General features: G+C 43.1%; 1 protein-coding gene across 1 annotated transcript in view; it reads left to right on the forward strand.

The window, feature by feature from the left end:
- Positions 1 to 2,213: 2,213 nt before the first annotated feature.
- The window catches only part of LNPK (lunapark, ER junction formation factor), a 527,269-nt gene continuing 507,651 nt past the window's right edge, over positions 2,214 to 21,831 (forward strand). Inside the window, exon 1 of the mRNA XM_085645246.1 lies at positions 2,214 to 2,640. The gene's annotated coding sequence lies outside the window, so the exon portion shown is untranslated. The remainder of the gene's footprint in view (positions 2,641 to 21,831) is intronic.

The following is a 21,831-nucleotide window of genomic DNA, read 5'->3' on the forward strand; positions in this document are numbered from 1 at the left end:
CTGTGTACCATATACTAGGAATTTATAAGTAAGTCCGTACTTGCCAATTGGGTGTATCTAATTAAACATATCTTTTGTATAGGGTTACACACTGGGACGGAGGTCTGGTTGGCAGGCCTCAGTGCACTCTCAAGAGTTGAAAAACAAGCAGCATCAGTCCCAAAACAATGGGGGTTAACAGCCGCGGTCCGTGCAAGTAAGAGGGGTGGGGAGGATTCCAACATACGACCGCGAGGGAAAATTACATAAATAATTAATTTTCCCTTGTGGTTGTATTTTGAAAACCCCCCACTCCCCACCCATAGGACCTACAGCTCTTACCTGCACAGACTGCGGCTAGGGGTGAACATTAAAAGAAGATGCATTTCCATAAATACTGGAAACATTGAAAGATCATAGGATAACAACATTTAAAGGAGACTCAAATTGGACACACTTTGAGTTAAAGAGAGGTCGTAAATCACATTTCAATATGACACACTGGTGGACAAATAAATTAAGCAGGCAGAAATTCCAAGCAAACAATACAAACCAAGAAAAAACTAAAGACAATTTCAAAAACTGCATAGAGCAACAAAGAAAGACACGTGCAAATTTCAAAGGAGGCAATATGGTATGGGTAAAAATACAATGCATGCAGAAACAAGGTTTGAATAAGTACAGCTCACCACTGGAAGTCAGGGGACAAAATGGGGCATGGGTGATGTTAAAGGACAGAAACAAGTGGATTGAGTCTATGGTGGCTTTGTATAAAAGAACATGCATAAAAAACACATGACTGGAGAAAAACAAATATTACCACACTCAGAAAAAGATTACTATTCTTCTGGTGCAAGTCACAGGCCAAGTAACAAAGATGACATCCGGACAAAATTCACAACCAGAAGAACAAGCGATGCAAGACAGAAATCCACAGAAACTAAGACGTATATGTAGCCCATACAGTAGATTTAAGGAATTTTATTGGGACTGACTTTGTTGCATATGTTTTATGTTTATAGTTAAGAAGATTTTTTCCTGTAAGAAGAGAAAGGGTTGTATATATTGATTCTTTTATAGCATGTGCCGAGTCCCATCAATGTTTCAAGCCAGGAACTTGATGGGCACCGATGCATGACAGTTCATTTGAGGAAAACGAGAAGGTGGTTCCTGGACCCGTCTCTCTGTTCGCCTTTTTATTTTTTATTCCACAATAAATAACCTTTAATTTCATGATTCCTGCTCTATTCTTCTTCGCTTCGCCTTCTCCACTGTCGATCACGATTCTCTACATCCTTAGTTTACTTTATGATATACACTCTTCCCACGATTATTAATACACTCTTCCCACGATTATTATTTATTAAAACTTACTGAACGAAATGAAGGAAATAGGGCGGAACAAGAGCTATATAATGAATGCCTTTCACACGAAAAAATGCAATTTTAGTACAGCAATTACAAGAGGTATGAATAACGTGCCGTTTACAAAGGTACTCCTCCTGCTGAACTTCACAACACTGCATCGCCTCGGGCGTAAGAGTGCCATACAGAATGTGACCTGCGAGGGTCAAATAGACTTCAACTTGTGCATGGGTGCCTTGCGAAACTGGGCCTGCGTAGTCAATCATCACACAAAAGCTGACCATGCCATCTCACACACCATGGTGCAGTCAATATAGCAGCAGCAGGGCACGAATCAAACTAGTGTGATGTAAGATAATATCCCGTGTAAGTAGAGTTGGCCCCTAGACGGTTTCATAACAGCATGATAGGTATTTTAATGTACCCCCTTGTACAAAAATTAGGAAAATCCCCTATAGCCTAGATGTTTTACCTTTATCAGTACATACTTTAAACAGTAAATAATAGAGAAAAATACCTTAAAATGTGTTCTGCAGCTGACTTAATGACCCCTGACTGCAAATGAAAGTAAACAAAGATTGACAGGCCCGTGTTTAAAATGAATACAGAACATTTCATATAACGTTCTACTTAAGAATTAACCCTATATGTAAAAAATGTTAGAATCGCTAGTATGTCTTAGAAAACTACTGCCCTGTAAGCCATCTGTCCCCTGACACATCCTATAGCTGTCACGCCCGCTTGATCCTCTGTAAGGTGGGCAGTAACCAAAAACACTCGGCCCTGTAGTCACACTGTAACTGAGTCCAATCCACGCTCGCTCTCTAATCACCCGGGACCCGACTCCGCGCATGCCCCGCCCCATCCTTCCCTCCTATCTAGAATGGCAGACAGCTGGAGGCCAACGTGGCTTGCTGAGGCAGGCTGTCACCTCCCGGTCCGTGGCTAGCTCACTTCACGTAGATCTCCAACCAAACCCAGCCCGCTCCGAAATAGGCTGCAACTCCAGCCGACTCAAAAAGGACGGCTCGGCTAAGGCACGTGTGGAATCCACCAATGAGCATTTCGGAATTTTGTGTGGCTCACCACGATTGGCTAAGGAGCCTCCACAGCTCCAAATCTAGGCTACTTTACACAGCAGCAGAACCTTCCACGCCCAGACGAGTTTCACAGACTATGTTCAGCCCTGGATTGGTTGTTGGGTAACCCGGAAGTGTTAAAATTACAGACAGATGACTGCCGTTAGAGAAGCAACAACGGTCAGCTGGCATGAGGATGAACTCACGGATGGTCCGTGTAAGTAGCGGACAGGGTGCTCACCTTATCGCCGTTATCTCAACATTGCGACTGGGTGAACACAATATTTTGGTGGTCCTTAGCTAATACAGGTGGTGGGGTATTTGCACTCATGCTACCCCCTTGTCAGTCGCAGTGCACAGTCAGTATATTAGTTTGTTTCCTCACCGCTAAACCAATGGTTCCGTAGTCTGTTTGTATTAACCGCTATATAAACCTACATTCGTTAACTGCAGTGTTGATTAGACTTTGGTTTTTTTTTCACGTTCACTTGCTTCTGATATCTGGCTTGACACTGCAGCTGTCTGATTTTCATATTGTTTCCGATATATTGAGCGTTGGCTTTGGGTCTTTCTTTCATTGTTTTGTTTGGGTCAGTTCCCTAAAGCCATTGCTTAGAAATCCTGCCAATCATATGTTGGAGCCTTGTCTGTCCAAGGAGTATACTTCTCTCACCTGCTATAGCATCTGACCGCTTCCTAGTAGATAGCAAAGACTCAACGAATTAACAGGCACCAGCCGAGCTTGGAAAATTTTAATCGTACAACAATCTGGTAAACGTATGATAGTCTATTCCAAAAAAGCGTATTTATTTATTATGCTGAAGCGTTTCCACCTTATTTCATCAGATTTATAACTGCACTGATAGTTTTTTTTTTTTTTTTTACGTTAACTTGAAAACATTAATTTCCTGCCCCCACCCTGACGTCAATACCATTAGTGAACTAAGAGGCACGTCTGTTGTTGTATGCATCCAATAAGTGTACTAGATTCTTTTAGATGGAGCAACACTTCAATCTTACATAAAACGCAAGTGTTTTTTGTACAGCACACATCCTGAAAGCACAAATTTGAAAGTTCTCTATCATGTGATTATAAGAAAAAGACTCGATAAAATAACGTATTTGACAAGGATCATACAACTTGGTCAAGCTGGGAAGCCAGGATTGATTCCAGGTTTTCAAGTTTCATATTCAATTCAGACTTTTTTATGGCTGTCTTGTTCTCCTGCTTTACACCTAAGTGTTATGCTTTGTCTTTCATTCTTGGTGCATGACTTACCTGATTGTGTGTAGCAGGTATTAGCCACATGAAAGCTTTGGCTCGATTTTCGGGCTCAAGGGTCCCAGATGACCTCGAGCTGAGCTGCAGCAAAGCACGTGGCTTGAGATTTCAGTGACTCACCTACCCCTACTTCCTATGAAGTAGTTCATTACGGTACATGAAGGTGTACTTTTATTTTGAAAAGTACACTTCATGTTATACCCTTTCTTGTACATGTGTGGTGTACAGAAAGCAGTTCTTTTTGGTTATTCTTTTTTCACAGTAGCTTCCAGTACAAACCTGATCCTAGATACACGTACTTTTTATGTGATTACATAATGTGACATCCTCCCTCCAAAATGGCTATTCTGATGTCTCATGAGGTTCAGGCTTCGCCCTTCCCACCTTGTATTAGTGGCCTCATGGTAGTTCTGGTGGTTGCAGCTTCTGGTCCTGTGAGAAACAGAACATCCATTCCTTTGCAGTCATTATCTTGTCATCTGTGATGTTCACAAGTGCACTTACACTGGTACAGCAGACAGTCTCATTGCACAGCCATGAGGATTTCATGAGACCATAATCCTCTTCTCATGGCGGGAGTACCTCCAAGACTCATCAGAACCGATGGTAAAGCATCTGGTCATTTCAGAGTAGTGAAAACACACACTGTGGCCAATCTTGACTTCAAGGTTACATTTACTTGGTCCACTATTCTTGAAGCCTCAGGATGATAGCTACAGTGTAATCTCTGTTCCACTTTAAGAGCCTCACACAGCATTCTAAGGACCTCATTATTAAAATGAGTCCTTCGGTCTGCCTCCAGAGAAACCGTAAATCTGTACCTGGGTATGAGTTCTCGCAACAGCAGTTTAGCTGCAGTGAAGCTGTAATTTCTCTGTTTTGGGTAGGCTTTCAGCCATCGTGAGAAAATGCACACTATAACTAGGACATCTCAGTCAGTTACATAGAGGCATCTCGATAAAGTCCAGCTACATTTTATTAAACGGTGCAACTATTCTTCCTACGTGACTCATGATTACTGGTGTTCTTTTTTTTTCCCTACATTCGTATGTTGACATATACATCTGTGGTACAATTATTCTGCTAGAACTCTAAATCGGGCATTGCACCGATTTTTGCCTAAACAATTTAACCATTTCATGTCTCCCCATGTGTGCAGGACCATGGAAATGTCATGGGAAACAGAAAACTGTCTGGCAACACTGATCTTTCATCAGTTGAAACCCAAATGTAATATACATTCTTAACACAACCTTCTCTGACCCACCCTTGTAGTTCTGCTTCTAGAACCTCATCTTGCAACCTTTTACTCTCTTCCTAAGTGTCAGCTACTGACAACAACATAGAAAAAGCAGTATCTTCAGATTCATTTGCGCAATACCTGGCAACTTCCTCTGCTTTTTGATTTCCAACTGTGACTTAATTGTTGCTGTTTCTATGTGCAGCACATTTTACCACTCCAATTTCCTGGGGTAACTGCAAAGGATCCAACAATTCTTTTTCATATTCCCCATTTCTAATGGGGGAGTGGGGGAATCCTGAAGATCAAGTCCACTTCTTGTCTTCATACCACCTTAATATGTAGGTGTACCTTCGCCAATGGATTACTTAGGCTACTACCAGATTCCAAGATTACTGGACCATCACCATGATATGCTAAAAAAATATACAGGATGGCCTCACAGCTCCCAGGTGTCAGCGTTCATAATTAGCCATCCCACGTTCATCAAAGAATCCTCTAATTGCGAACTATCCCGTATTCTGGGCTGTAATACCACTGTTAGTAGGAAACTAAGGTGAAAAAGGAAAAGAGGGGGGGTTTCATGTAAAAATCCCTACCACCTAATTGTGCAATCTTTGCTCATTGTTGGTGGAGGGATGATTAAAAGCACGAGATACAGGACTGATACTTATGAGGATACTGGTGCCTAGACAGGTGTCATGTGCATGGCTATATTACACAACAAATTTCTGTATTCTTTGTAACTTTTGGAAGGTGAGAATGCATGTATACACAGGTGTTTTTAAATTAATGTAATTCCTTCCAGACATAGTTAGTGTGCGGTTACGAATTGTTATCGAAGGACCATCGCATGCTGAATGTTTAAAAGTTCTCTCTGGCTGCTCACAAAGATCAGACCAATGTGATTGTCTGTACTTATATGTTCACTGTACTATAAATACATTTTATGTTTTGTAGATAAGGTTCCCACAGATATGGATGAAACCCGGTGTTGACAAAGTCTCAATCATGTATCGTATGCATGTTAATTGAACGCTGCATGTAAGGAAATATTATAGGGACACAGTTGGGTTAAGTACGGTCCTGAAGAAAGCCCAGGACCCTGGCTGGGGCCACAGCAGGGCTGAAACATGTCGACCTAGTGGACAATTAGCACCATAACAGGGCTATACGTGTCCTTGATCTCATGCTTTTAATCATCCCTCAATCACCAGTGAATAAAGATTGCACAACTAACCGCCAGGTGGTAGGGATTTTTACTTGAAACCACCCTCCTCTTTTCCTTTTTCACCTTAGTTTCCTATTAAGTGGTATTACAGCCCAGAATACGTGCTTGTTCGCCATTAGAGGATTCTTTGGTGAACGTGGGATAGCCGATGATGAAGCCTGACACCTGGGAGGTGTGTGAGGCCATCCTGTATATTTTTTAGCACACCATGGTGCTAGTCCAATAATCTTGGAATCTGGTAGTAGCCTGAGCAATCCCTCGGTGAAGGTACACCTACATAGTAAGCTGGTATGAAGCCACAAAAAGTGGACTTGATGACTGAAGGGCCTGTTCGTGTTTTGGTGGAAACAGTATTGTAAAGGGAGAGTTTGAACGCTGGTCCCTTGCTCCCCATACGGCAAAAAGTTGCTCCCACTCCCTCCGACCCATCAAGAATTGGGTCACGTGTGTTATCCATATGCGGAATCCTGAAGATGTCATAAAACTAGTTTGTAACCATAACTGTCCCAAGTGATGGACCACACCAAAGGCATACTGACAAGCCCTAAATATAGTCACTGTCGTTTGTGCTGAAAGGCAACATGCTTTCGTAAGGGCAATCAATTATGCGACTTGTGCTGAGGTAACACCTCAAAGTCATGAAGCTTTTACCCCTTCTTGAATTGTACAGACTGCATAAACTGCTCTCAAAGTTCCCTCATTGTTTGTTAAACAAGAGCTGTCCAAAAAAATAACAAACTGGCTCATCAAGAGGTTCATCTCTTATGACTGGTCTGGGCTTGGGTCATAAGTCCGTAACCTCTATAGGATCATGTTCAACCTCATCCCCATCAATTTCATTTTCAGGCAAGGGCACTAGGGTAGCTGGATTCAGCATGCAATATCTTCTTAGCTCCACATTTTCCGCTGCAAGTATCTGGTAATTCTGCTGTTTGTCAAATATTGTGTTTTCGTTTGAGCAAAATCTCTACAGAGTGAGGAACCATCACTGCAAGAGGAGGTCCCATTCCTATGCTCTCACATCTCTCAATCCTGACACCAACTGCCTCAACCACTTTAAGGAGGCCGGGCAATCCTGCAGCAACAGAACCAAGTGTAGTTGAAAAATATGCCACTGATCTTCGAGGTTCTCTATGCATCCGATGAAGCACTCAGATGCACAGCCCTCCCTCTCACTGCAAAACAATCTGAACATTTTATTGTAGTGATTGCAACCTATACCGTGACAATATAACATTATGGAAACCATATATCAAGGAAAGATTTGTGGGATGGTCGGGTACAGAGGAGTCTGCTAACTAATTTGCAATATGGCTTAATGAGACTAATGAGTCCTTAAGTTTACTATGTTTCAAAGTAAAGTGGAAAATCCTATTTTTGGACCTTATGATATGACCTGTAAACAGCACTTTTAAAAGTGAGGTCTACTACAAGCCCAACAATCGGAACAGTTTACTTCAGTACAACAGTAGCCACCTAAAAGCCCCCCAGGGTCAACCTCCCAGTTGGCCAAATTCTCAGACTGACACAATTGCTCCCTCCAAACAGAATTTCCAAAGACCTGCACATTGTCTAACAGAGAAACTGTTAGAGAAGAAATACTCACAGAAAGTGATTTACCAGGCTCAGAAAAGGGCTTCTAATACACCAACGCATCATTGAAAACCTCACAGAGAACCACCCCTGAGAGACTGATGTGTGACTACATTTGGTAAGCACTCTCAATACCATGCAAAAAATTGTAAGGAAGCATTGAAGCATTTTTTACATCCGGGTCGTTGGAGTTTGGAAAAGCCAATGTTCTCCTACAAACTAAGAAAATCCATTAAAGACGAATTGGTGCACACACACCCCAAAGTCCAAAAGAAAAAATCCAACCTATAGTCTGCCAGTAATCTGCTGCCTGTGATTGGGCACGCTACTTGTGACCACTGTAGTGCCTGCAGACTCACAAAAGAGCCAATCAATTTGATTTAGGCCTTAGAACTCCTTGGCTACTTAAAGGTTTCACTAACTGCGAATCATCCAATGTGATATACATGCTCACAAGTCCATGTGTTGTGAGGTATGTGGGAATGACCACACATAAAGCAAAAGTAGGTGTCAATGAGCACAGATGTACTATTCAATGTTGTAAGAATATAACAAAACTCATGCAACACAACCTTTAATATGACCACACAGAGAACATCTTTGAATGGACCATGATTGATCAAATCCACTCATATGTACGAAATACTAATAAAAGACTGTTCTGCGCTAAACAGAGATGGATACACCGCTTGGGGACATCCAAAGATGGCTTGAACTACAAGGTGCAGTGGTTACATCTATAGGCTGCTGCAGGGCATACCAAGGTGAGAATACTCTCTGACTTGTCAGGAAGTTGGGAGCACAGAAACATCAGACCTGGGTTTACAACAAGAAGCAAAATGGGTCACATATCTTGAAAACATTTGTTTTCATTATACTACTTTGTGAATAAGAGTGTTGGGAACTCACATCTGTGATCACACCCGTTTTATGTTCTTAACGGCTGATCTTAAGAGGATTAATTAAATGCAGATAGAGGAGTGATTTGACTGTAAATCTATAAGAACACTGATATATCTTTTCTGAACACTATTGATAGTAATTAATAGTAGTGTTTACTTGGTGATTGATAGGTTTTAGTTATTTTTTTACCTTTACAGAATTCCATTTTGAGTAGGGTTTTTTTTTATTTTTATATAGGAGTATGAAATATCTAATTGTCCATCATATTTATTTACCTTCTTTAGGTCCTGAATACCAACCCAGATTAATAAGTTTGGTTTTCGCCCTGGTCATGGGACGGAGTCGGCCCTGGTCACAATGCTGGACAACATACGAATGCGGGCTGACGCCGGGAGCACTGCGGTTTTAGTGCTCCTGGATATGTCAGCCGCATTCGACACAGTGAGTCACACTATCCTGCTGGCAAGACTGAGGGATCTGGGTGTAAAGGGCCGAGCACTGCAGTGGCTCCGCTCTTATTTGACAGGGAGGCAGCAGGTGGTGACACTGGGGTCGTTTACCTCTGAAAAATCCCACGTGGCCTATGGAGTACCACAGGGTTCCAGCATCAGCCCCATTCTCTTTAATATTTACCTGCAACCACTGTTTGCAATTATCAAAGCGTTTGGGGTTGAGCTGGTAAACTACGCAGACGACACACAATTGGTATTTTCGATGGAGGGAAAACAGGAGGTATCTCTGGAGCAATTTCAAAACTGCATGAGCCTGACAACAGACTGGCTGCGAAGTAACTCCCTGCAGTTTAACGGTGATAAGACCGAGGTGTTGTTCTACTCACCACGAAACCAGATCCATCATCTGCAGTCGGAGTTTAGGCTTGCTCCAGATGAGGCTCCACTGGTTCCATCAAATACCATTCGTAATCTAGGCGTCTTGTTCGATAACGATCTGCAATTGAACTCGCAGGCGAACAAGACTGCCAGTGTGTGCTTCGGACTAATACGGGTACTTCGTAGGATTCTTCCATTCTTGCCAGGGGATATGCGCGCACTGATTGTAAGGAGCACAGTACTCAGCAGAATGGATTACTGTAACTCTCTGTATCTGGGCGCCCCCCAGTATATTCTGCTGGGATTACAGAGAGTACAGTCGGCTGCAGCAAAGTTGGCGCTAAATCGTAGACGCGACGCCTCTTCCACTCAGGCGCTGCGCGAGCTCCACTGGCTGCCAGTCAAAGAAAGGATCCTTTTTAAATCTCTCTGTCTGATTTATAAAGCAGCACATGGGATGGGTCCAATTCCCCTGCAGGAGAGATTCTCACGCTATCTCCCCCCGAGACAGCTGCGTTCCTCCAACGCTAACCTGCTGTCACAACCCAGATTTAAACGTGTCAGGCTGGGGGGGAGGGCATTTAGCGTGGCTGGTGCTCGGATATGGAACGAGCTTCCTTCGAGGATCAGGCAGCTAGACTCCTTAATGGAATTCAGAAAGAGTCTTAAGACCTGGCTCTTTCCAGTAGCCTGATTGCCTACGTCGCTGCCTATTCCTCTCAGCTTAATTTCATCAACTGTTCTGTCAAGCGCCGGGATACCCGTAGGGTGATTGTGCGCTATATAAGAGCATATACAATACAATATACAATACAATAAGATGCCTTGATTTTTGTTTTGTCACACAGGTTGCCGTCCAATCGGATGGCTAACTGGTAGGAAAGAGTTCTCCTTTTTTGCATGATATGAATGTATAGCCTAGCTAGGGAGTCTGAATACCTTGACGAAGACCGTTGACCTTTCTTGGCATACCTTCAGGTCAAAACATGTTTGTAATCGATGGATTCTAAATGGCTAGATGAACAATTGTATCATCTGTAGACCATTCTGTCTGTTTTTATTGAATACCAGGGGTACTCAATAATCCAGGCAATTCTGTGGGTATACCCCTAGGTATTTTTAATTCTTATAACATGATGTGGATCACTGTATTTGTTCTGTAAAAAGATTTATAAGCACTCCTGGGTCCACGGACGTCGGTTGAGTCCACTGCCTTGTCATTGTTCCTACCCCAGTGTGAGAGGTCGCCGATAATTAAGCATGCCATGATACTTTGTGGGTGAGACGACCTCACAAATATCTTTTTATGACCCTTGTGCCAGCTATTCCTTTCTATGAAAAGACTGGGGGAACTATAGGTTTGTGAACTCTAGTATCTGTGGTGTGAAGATTTTGGTTGAAGAAAACATACTTAAGTTTATACCTCTTTCCTTTCCTGTGGGTATTGATAGAGCATTCAACTATAATCTGGCATTCCTAGTGCCGGGACTCAACGGACTCTCTCAGCTCTACCAAAGCTTTCAAGCAATCGCTGGCCCATGAAAACTTATCAGGCACATCTTTTTGCGTCCGACTTTAAAGGCTTGCCCACTGGGGAAAAGTTTAGTATCAACTATTTACAGTAGCCAACCTTTCTCAGGAACATCCTGACCTCTGAGTTCTTAGTGGATTAGTTGTCAAGATAGTTTCAACTCTATCACGTGACCCCTTTCTTTTTCCCTTCTTAATTCTATGTCCCAAATATTGGGCTTCTTTTTGACAATACTGCCGCTTGATCGGAGACACCTTATGTCCATTCTCGGCTAAATGATTCAGTAAAGCAATTGTATCTTGTTTGCAAGTTTCTTGTATATTTGATTTCATCAGTGTGTTGCATAATAACTGAATTGAAAGGCATCTGCAGAGTCGAGATTTTGTTTCAAAATTTGGTTAAAGATTGATAGGCTCTTTATATCCTAGTGGTACTCTACCCCATATATCAGGTGAGAAGCAAACATGTAGGATTATCTTCTGCTTCCCAGTCAATTCTAATGCTATCAAGGTGAGAGGGCTTATCTATGTTCTTGGTTGCCAGAAGATCTGGATGGTGTAGAGTACGACCCTGGAATGTTTTGGATTTTATAAAGAAGGATCCTCACCCACAGGTACCACCCATTGTATGTTTAATCATTGGATCCTCACCCACTGCATCTAATGTGAGGGGGAGGGCTGGATGTGATTTGTAAACGGTGCTCTTGCTATGTAGGGATCTGTCTTTAAAATTGCCTGCAGGTTCCTCCCGTTTCTATTTAGGTCAATCTCTTATTATTGATACCTTTTGGTACGGTTAAAAATAATTATTGTATGAAGTTGGTGTGTATTATGGCCCAAAACATCAGAGGTCTCCACGTTTCAGCCCTGTTTATTGCCCCTCGGGGTAATTTGGCTTTCTTCAGGACAGGTTTCCGTTTTGATCCCTACTTTGAGTAATGTTTTAATGTTGTACGATATTGTGTGAGGGTGTAAGATTTTCACACACTCTGAAAAGATTCCTATAGGTACAAAGTATACTCCAGGAATTTCCCTGTTTGTTTGTCTGGAGTGAATAGAGAAACCTATTTATCTAACATTTTCTGCATAGTAGCACAAACTTGTGCAATATTGCAGTGTTCCTTTCTTTTATAGTGTCTGCATCAAGTTCTGTGCAATAGTAAATCCCCATCACTGCCCTACTTATAGCTGTAGAAACTCTTGTGGGAGCACTCCTGCCTCATTGCAAACACACAGTAAAGTGTAAATCGTGGTATGCACTCGCATGCAATAAGAAGTACTAAGACTTGTATTGCCCATATAGATTTTATGACTCCATAAGACCTCGGGGAAGGGTGGACTCTAGTCCAACACTATAGAAAGAGGAAAATGTGTGTGCTTGTAAATTCATCTTATCGTTCAGTTTCTTGGGAGCAGGGACAATTCTGCTAGCCAAAGTGAAGTCAAAGCCCCCTCATGATATATGCCCCAGAGACTTACTTCATCAAGAGTTTGCGCCATGCAGGATACCTATTCATGCCCTCTGAACCTTGCATTTTAACAGGCTCTGATGCTGCTCTGTATTTAGCATAGTAGTCGCCGTGTGCTGATGTCGCCATTGCAATTAAACATTTTATTTGTATTTTTTTCCTAGTTCCAGGGGTTGAACCCACTTACAGACATGCTTTCAAAAGCCACTGTCGCCCCACGTGTGTCTGGGAAATTGAGTCCCCATTGCGTGTAGTATCTGATTCGGTTTGCTGCACTAGCCGTGTACACTCCGTACTTAAGGTAGTTGTAGTTCATTAGTGTAAAGGGTTCCATTCAGGGTTTGTGTAAGTATCTCTTCAGGGGGTTGTCTATACGTCACGAAGTAGATGTACATGATTTACGACATTGTGTTGCTGGCTATCCATCTAAACAACGCTTCATAACCATATGGTTCGCAATATAAACTATAGTTTGGGTTCTGAGAGAGAAAATGTGGACATGATGGCACATTGAAGGTGTGATAACCTAACCTATTAATTATTAAAAATACTTATTTTCTCATTATCTTATTTTCTCATTATCTGATTTTACTCTGTTCCTTTCTGCTTCAACAGGAGTGTGGAATTTTCTAAAATATCTACTTGTCCGGAGACGGGATGCTTTATAAATCCACTTGTCTTGAAAATATCTTCACTTGTCCCTTTTTGTGCCATGCAAAATTATGGGGGTGTTCTCGTTATACCAGAGCTCGGATAATAGCCTCTGATTATTTTGGATCTCAAATATTGGATTTTCAGTTCAGCCAATGCTCTGATTTTCGCAAATCTACATACAGCTACTGGAAGTCACGATGTGGTAGTTCCAGGGTTGGAATGTCTTTAGAGTCTGTGCATACCCACAAACCAACATGTTTAAAGTTATTCATCAACTTCTCCGTAATTTCTTCCCACTTCGTAAAATGTTAGACATTTACCCCGGGTAAGACCAGAAGTAAAATGCTTCCATAATGGGAATACAATGGGGTGTAGGTATTTCTTCTGCTGGGCCTTCAAACCCCCCACTGTTGCATGCAAACTGTCTCCGACTGCTTATTAGGAACTGTTTGTGAAGTTCGAAATCCGCTCTATGAGCGTATTGGAGGAAAACTGAGACAACTAATATCTTTGTGGCTTCATAGACTATGGAATGTACTGGCAGTAGAAAGATTCTCGTATGCAATGAGCGACGCTCATACAAGTTTTCAATCAATCTGCCATTCACTTATAGACTACTTTTGTGATAGTTTACCACATTTGTCTCATTATACATGTGATGCATGCAAATCTTGGAGTGATGTCTTTCACAGGTTGAACCTGATGTTGGCCGTTTAACGACACTTTTTCTGACGTGTGCTGATTTGGGACTGTTTTAGGGGCGGGGGAGAAAAGAGTCAAGCCCATCCTAGTGATGCTGTGTTTGAGAACTTAGCTATAATGTGTGGACTCATTAGCAGCACATTTATTTCTCATGCATGGTTGATAAAGGATACTGTTGAACTTTGTTAAAACTCAATGAAACCTACGAGATACACAAGTAGCTTTAGGAAAAATAAATTTGCAATTTTTCAACAGATTTAAAAAATATATACATGTAAATATTTGCTCTTGCGAAAATGGGATTCTCAGAAAAATGCTGGGCGTATGGGTTCTAGGCTTGGTTTTGTAACCTCTTGTGAATTTTCTGAAAGTGGTATTAAATCTGCACCAATGCAAACACCTAATTCTGCGATAGGGTTTGCTACCTTGTGCAAAGAAAAATACCAGCCACGTGTCCGTGTTTTGAAATTCTAGAAGGGCCAGGAGCTAATGGTGTTATGCCAGTCTGACTGAAGTCTGCCTGTGTTCTTGTTTACGGCTGCATGATGAATACATATAGAGAAATATTTCTCACTGATTTGCCAAACATAACAAAGTAGTTGCGAGCATACACATCCTTTGGGTAAACCTACATATTGAAAACCTGTCCTCGCGTGGACACTTTTACTTAAGTCTGTTTATCCATGTGCACCAGTGGCAGAAGGTGCTAAAAATATCTTGACCGAGAAAATAACTAATAGTGGCAGTGCAAACCAAATGAATTTAATATGAGAATACATTTGATGTGGCCTGTGTAGTTAGTGGGGGACTTGAAGATTCTACTGGAAATTTGTAAGGCAGCAACATATGCAAATGCATTGTCCGTCAATATGAAGCCGTTTCTCTTTCTATGCCCCCGCACGGGCCTTGCGCTCGGCTTCTCTGGGCTTGGCCCTAGTTCCCAGATTTAGACTTCAGAGGATTGGAGGTTGCTCTCTGGTGGTCAGGGCCAGCAGGGCCTGGAATGCCCTCCCCCCTGATCTTCGTCTCACTCAGGAGCTTGCTGCTTTTAAAAGGAAGCTCAAAACATTTCTCTTTGTTTGATTTCCTCTGTGTGCCTCAGGTTTCGCGCCGGGATACTCGTGAGTAGCCGAGCGCGCTACAAATGGAATATAACATAACATTTCCATTGTTCTCCTACACTGAGATGTACAATCTTAAAATTTATGGATAGCATAGTAGTGTATGGACTACAAAACGTGAACACCCAGGTAGTGACGAACTGCCGTATAGGTGGACTATGATGTGAATGTCTGACACTTGGCTGCAATGTTCTTGGCGCTTCTGAAGTGGCAGCCAGAAAGCTGTACATATGGTGTGGCTTTGCTACAACACGCCTAATATGGTGCAGAAATGCAGCAGCATTGCTAACTTGTCAATGCCCTTCATGTGGGAGGTTAAGATGGAAAAACTGACCAAGCCAAAAAAACAACTATGTGGTGGCACAAAAGTGGGAGGTTCTCGCTGGGCAGGCAGCTGAAGCCCAGGGGCATGAAATTCCTATAGCATGACTCCCAGGACATATCGTTTGGTGTCAAGAACACGTTCTCGTGTTTAGTTTGTCCTTGGGGGCAAGTATGTTCAATCACCTGCAGAATAAACCCTTTGTCTGCTAATTTACAGTGCCACATTATGGACCAGGGAAGGGCATTTGTCTGCAGTTAAGGTAATATTTGTGTCCATAACTTAATGCTGTTCGAACTTTATTTATGGTTCATTAATATAAAGCCTTACTTGTTAGGGTGCACGCTCTAAGGGAATGCGCTACTGAAAATGGTCCCAGTGTAAAAATGTTAAAACACTTGTGCAAAGTTTAACAATATGTGGCTACATACAATGCTCCCAAAATGATCTGTAATTTGATGCAATTCTCTGCAGAAGCTTACAAGCAAGATTTATCCTTTGCCTTCAAAATAAAATGTTCACAACATATGCATCTTTAGTGGGAAAATTTGTTTTTTCTAAACTACTGTGAAATTGTATGTAACATTTCTTTGAAACCTCATTTAGTAAAATGTGTTGATGCTTTCTAGTATTTGAAACTAACATTGGCAATGCCAATAGGTCTTGCCGTATAGTGGAGTTCTGATAGCTTTTTGGCCCTGTGCCCTTGCACATGTTGCACTAGTCCACTTATGAACCTTGTGCCTGAAAGATATCTTCACTTGAGGCTGCTTTTAGTTGTAAAATAGAGCAATAATTGGTGTTTAGTGGGGTGCCTGGAGCTTTTGGTCCTGTTGACATTGCACCTGCTGCCGTATTGAAATTATGACTTTTGCACTTACTAGATGACTGCACTTGTGACTGCATGTTTAGTTGTAAAAATATAGCAATATTAGGTACCTAGAAGAGTTCTGATAACCTTTGGGCCCTGTGCCGTTGCACCATGTAAATAATGATCCTGTTGCCTGCAAGATAACTGCACTTGTGACTGCCAGTTTAGGAGTAAAATATAGCAATATGTGGTGTTTAGTAGAGTTATGGCAACTTTTGGGCTCGGTGCTACTGCACCTGCGGCACTATTTAAAGTAAAGACTTTTTTACTTCATAGTAACTGCAATTGTGACTGCCTGTATAGTAGTAAAATATACCAATATTCGGTGTGTAGAGTCGGTCAAATTCAGTTAAAACAAAAAACACGCACAAAGCCATTAGACACATGAAGCCATTGAACACAAAAGGCACACAGTAAGCATGCTGTAACAAAATAAACATGTTAAAACACAGAAACGAACACATGTAAATAAATATAAACCATTAAACGGCACCTATGAAGTCATTAAACAAAACCATGGAGAAAGCCTTTACAAACAGGATTGCACATTTGCAGACAAGGTTACGTATGTACAAAGCAAACGAACGGCACGTACTTGAGTAGGAGTGTAAACAGTCACTAGATAAAACTCCTATCTCTCTCCATCATGAACATAAATCGCCATAGTTAACTTTACATTTTTACATCAGGCATCTTAATCCACTGCGCGACTTTAGCATGACTGGAAACAGCCACTAGATATAACTCCCATCTCTCTCCTGCAGGAACATGAACCCCTTCAATGCCCATGACGAGCTGGACTCGTCATGGCACACAGTTCTCGTGTGCCCATGACGAGTCCAGCTCGTCATGAGGCATTCCCTTGGAAATCCCTCTGGTGCGGGCACCAGAGGGATTCCCTTTCATTCAAAATAGCCTCGGGAGCTGGGGAAGAGCTTCCCCAGCTGCTGAGGCCCCCCCGCCCCCCTGCTTTCCGTGTAATGACGATCAGCGCGCCGACGTCATTACACTGAAACTGAAACGAGCCAAGAGGCTCATTTCAGTTTCACTTTCTACGTGCTCAGGGGGCTATCTCAGCCCCCTGAGCACATAGAAAGACGGGAGAGGCATCGTTGGAAAGGGGAGAATCTCCCCAGTGGATCCCTGCTTGGGCATCGCCACAGGAGGGCTATCCCCAAGCAGGGATCCACCCACTAGACACCAAGTAGGGGGTAGCGGCCCCTTGGGCAAGGACCTTTGCTCCCCCCTGATGACTTTGGCACTATTTAGTCTTTAGCAGCCCCCAATCTGCCCCCCCCGGGGGGGCGAAAAGCCCACTTCAACAGGGAATTAAAAAAAAAATGCCCCCACCCGCCATCATTACAGCCTTTCTACCCCCCTGGGGGGCAGATGGGGCATTGGCCCCTAATCTGCTCCTTCGGGGGGCGGAAAGCCCACTAGAAACCAGGGATTGTTTTAGAAAGTAAAAATAAGGGTCTGGGCATGCCCCTGCCCCCACCCCCCGCAATCATTAGTCTTTCTGCCCCCTCTGGGGGGGGCAGATGGGGCATTGGCCCCTGATCTGCCCCTTCGGGGGGGGGGGGCAGAAAGCCCACTAAACACCAGGGATTTGTTTGTTGAAGGATTTTTTTAGGGTGGAGGCTGCACGAAACGGGCAAGTCTAGGCCCCCACCCACCCCCATTACAGCCTTTCTGCCCCCCCTGGGGGGCAGATGGGGCATTGGCCCCTAATCTGCCCCTTCGGGGGGCGGAAAGCCCACTTGACGCCAGGGATTGTGTTCGCATTTTTATTTAGGGTGATGGATTTTATTTAGGGTGGAGGCTGCCCGAAACGGGCATGCCAATGCCCCCACCCCCACCACCATTACAGCCTTTCTGCCCCCCGGGGGGCAGATGGGGCAGTAGCCCCCAATCTGCCCCATCCCCCCCCCCCCCCCCCGAGGGGCAGAAAGGCCACTATCCACCAGGGATTTTTTTTGCGCAATTGTTTTTAGGGTGGAGGCTGCCCGAAACGGGCACGCCAATGCCCCCACCCCCCACCACCATTACAGCCTTTCTGCCCCCCAGGTGGCAGATGGGAGCTGTAGCCCCCAATCTGGCCCCCCCTGGGGGCGCAAAATGCCCACTAGAAACCATGGATTTTTTGTTTTATTAGTGTAGGGGCTCCCCAAAATGGGCATGCCAATACCCCCACCCCACCCCTAGAGAAATTCCAGTCTTTCTGCCCCCCCAGGAGGGCAGATGGGGGCAATGGCCCCTGATCTGCCCCCTAGGGGGGGCAGAAAGCCCACTAGGCGCCAGCGAGTACGCAGGCTTTTTTTATGCGTGGTGGTGGTGGCTGCCCAAAATGGTCATACCAATGCCCCCACAAAAAATAGCCAGTCTTTCTGCCCCTTTAGGGGCATATCTGGATGAAATCCCCTTCCCCGATTTCTTTCCCCCCCCCCCCAGGCCGGCAGAAGGCCCACTGGGCTCCGATTTTTTTTTTTTTTTTCGTTTGTTTTTTGCAATGTGCCTACCTGTGGATTTTGGGCCCTAGCGCAGTTGGCACGTAGGCAAACCTAGCAAACCTGTACATTTTTGAAAACTAGACACCGAGGGGAATCCAGGATGGGGTGACTTGAGTGGCTCTCACCAGGTTCTGTTACCCAGAATCCATTGCAAACCTAAAAATGTGTCCAAAATAACACATTTTCCTCATTTCTGTGGTGGAAAGTTCTGGAATCTGCGTGGGTCCACAAAATTCCACCCACCCCGCGTTCCCCAAAGTCTTCCGAGAAAAATGGTACCTCACTTGCATGGGTAGGCCTAGTGCCCGCGTCAGGCAAGGGCCCAAAACCTATTGAGGAGACATCAAAATTACCTATCCCAAAACAACCTGGTTTTGCAAAGGGGGTCCCATGAGTTTTTGGCCCCGGGCTTGGCGGCCATCTAGGGAAACCTACCAAACCCACACATTTCTGAAAACTAGACACCCGGGGGATTCCAGGGAGGGTATGGCTTGCGTGGATCCCCCAACGTTTCCTTACCCAGAATGCAAGGGATTCTGGGTAACAGAACCTGGAGGGAGGCAGTCAAGTCACTCCATCCTTGGTGTCTAGTTTTAAAAAATGTGTAGGTTTGCTAGGTTTCAATAGGTGCCGGCAGAGCTAGGGTTAAACTACAGCTAGCCACTTTGCTTAAAAAAGGGTAATTTTGCATTGTGAAAATGTGGTGTTCACGTTGGGTTTTGAGCCATTTCCGGTCGTGGGCACTATGCCTACCCATACAAGTGAGGTACCATTTTTATCGGGAGACTTACGGTAATTCAGATTTGTAAAGGAACTGTTATTACCTATTGACGTGCGATGCATTTCTGCCTTCCAAATGAAAGACATTGTGTAAAAAAGAAGTCATTCTAAAAAATGAGTTATTCTCATGCTAGGATGAGTATTTCCAATTTCGGTAATGTGCAAATATCTACTGTTTCTAAACTCTATATTTTGTTCCCATTTCAGAAATACATAGCTGTCTTTCATACAGATTTTTCCATGTACATATTTTTACAGAATAATTACTATATACCCGGTACATAATAAAAATCATTGCAAGTTGCTGCTCAGTTTTTTTGCTCTGGGTTCGTCAGGTTCTTGGTGAACCTACAAGTCCTATATATCCCCACAACCAGTAATGTCCAGCGGATGTAACGGTATATTGCTTTCAAAGAGCTGTCATAATTAGAAGAAGTTACAGGTGAAAACGTTGATACAAGGCTTTTCTTCAACACATTTTCAATTTATCCTATATTTAACTGTTAGTTTCTATAAAGAAACCTTGATGGATCTACACAAATGACCCCTTGCTGAATTCAGAATTTTGTCTACTTGGCTAAAATGTATAGCTTTCCAGGATCCATTATTGCTTTTGGACCCATTTCTACCATTTACTGGAAGGAGGTCGAAAGCACAAAAAATAGCAAAAATAGGCTATGTCCCAGAAAAATGCCAAAACTGTGTAAAAAATGTTCGGTTTCTGACAAGTCTGGTATCCCCTAAAAGCAGGAAAAATGGTAATTTCAGCCCCACAAACCCTTTTTTGATAACATTTGCAGGGAAAAACCCAGATGCTTTCATTTGCAGCCCGTTTTTCCCATTTCCCAACTAAATTTTGCTGTATTTTGGCTCATTTCTGTGACCCCTCCAGGGGAATCCACAAACCCTGAGTACCTTTAGAATCCCCATGATGTTGAAGAAAAGGACGCAAATTTGGCATGGATACCTTATGTGGTCAAAATGTTACAGGAGCCTCAGCGCGCACTACCCCAAAAAGCCCAAAAAGGGTGTGGCACAGGAGGGGGAAAAGGCCTGGCAGCGAAGGGGTTAATTGCCAAAGTTACCTTTACATTTTTATTATTGCCTGAAAACCGCTGGACACACAAAGACCTGTTCTTTGCAGCAGGTATCTTAAATCTTTGCGCTCTGAGTGAGGGTGCGATCTGTGGAAATGTTTCCCCCCCAACACTTGTTTTTTCATTGTTTGCAGAGGGAGCATGGGGTAAGGTAGACTTGGTGGATGTCTTGCTGCTGGTTTATGCTCCTGGAGGCTTGGTGCTGACAGTCCTGCAGGAGAAGATGTGGAGGGAGAGGGTTAAACGACGGAGGGAGCAGCATACAAGAAACGGATACAGAAACGAACACACGCAAACAAAAAATTATACAGCACGTAGGAAGCCATCAAAAACACGCAGAAAGCCTTTTAAAACTGGATCTCACATGTGCAGACAGGGCTGCATATGTACAAAGCAAACAGCACTTACGAAGTCACTAAACAAAAATTACGCAGAAAGCCTTCAGACGCTTGAAGCCATTGAACACAGACACACAGTAAGTACGCCGTAACAAAATAAACACGTTAAAACACAAACAATCTTACACAAACAAATAAACAATTAAACCGCACGTATGAAGTCATTAAAAACAAAACCACGCGGAAAGCCTTTAAAAACATAATTGCACATTTGCAGTCAGGGTTGCATATTTACAAAGCAAACCGCATGTATGAAGTCACTAAGAACAAAAAAAGTGCACAATAGCTTTAAAAACACTATTGCCTCTCTGCAAATACGGTTGTATGTTTTCAAAGCTATGCAAATGGGCCAAAAATAGTCCCTAAACAATATGTAATAAAGAAAAAGTGGAAGCCTACAGATCTTGCTGCAATAATCCAGGGGAGCGAACAACTTAAAAAAGAGGAGGGCCAGGAAGTCCAATTAACCACAAACATGGCATGATTTTTACAAGACAAGGGAATGGACAAATCCAAAGCTAAAAGAGTCTAACATCACAAAGTACATACAACAGATCACCTCCACGCAAGTGCAGTTGGCTCGACCTAAAAATATCAATGATGGAAAAATCATTGCATCTAGGTATGTTAAACATGAAAACCAGCATTGGCAAAGCCAATTGGTCTGCTATTGATGGCCAGCCTTTAGGTTTTGTCAGTGCATTTCAAGCTTTGATATGGTTTTTGTAAACGTTGTAGATATCGCCAGGTCCTCACCATTATAATAAACATTTGCAAAAAGCAATATTTTTTGGGACTCAAAAAGCAAACATTGCAACTGTTGTCCCTGACACTGAACAAAACTACATTGTGTGCCGGGATGCTCCTTGTGAAAG

Source organism: Triturus cristatus, chromosome 3_1 (assembly GCF_964204655.1).
Source record: "Triturus cristatus chromosome 3_1, aTriCri1.1, whole genome shotgun sequence".
NCBI lineage: Eukaryota > Metazoa > Chordata > Amphibia > Caudata > Salamandridae > Triturus > Triturus cristatus.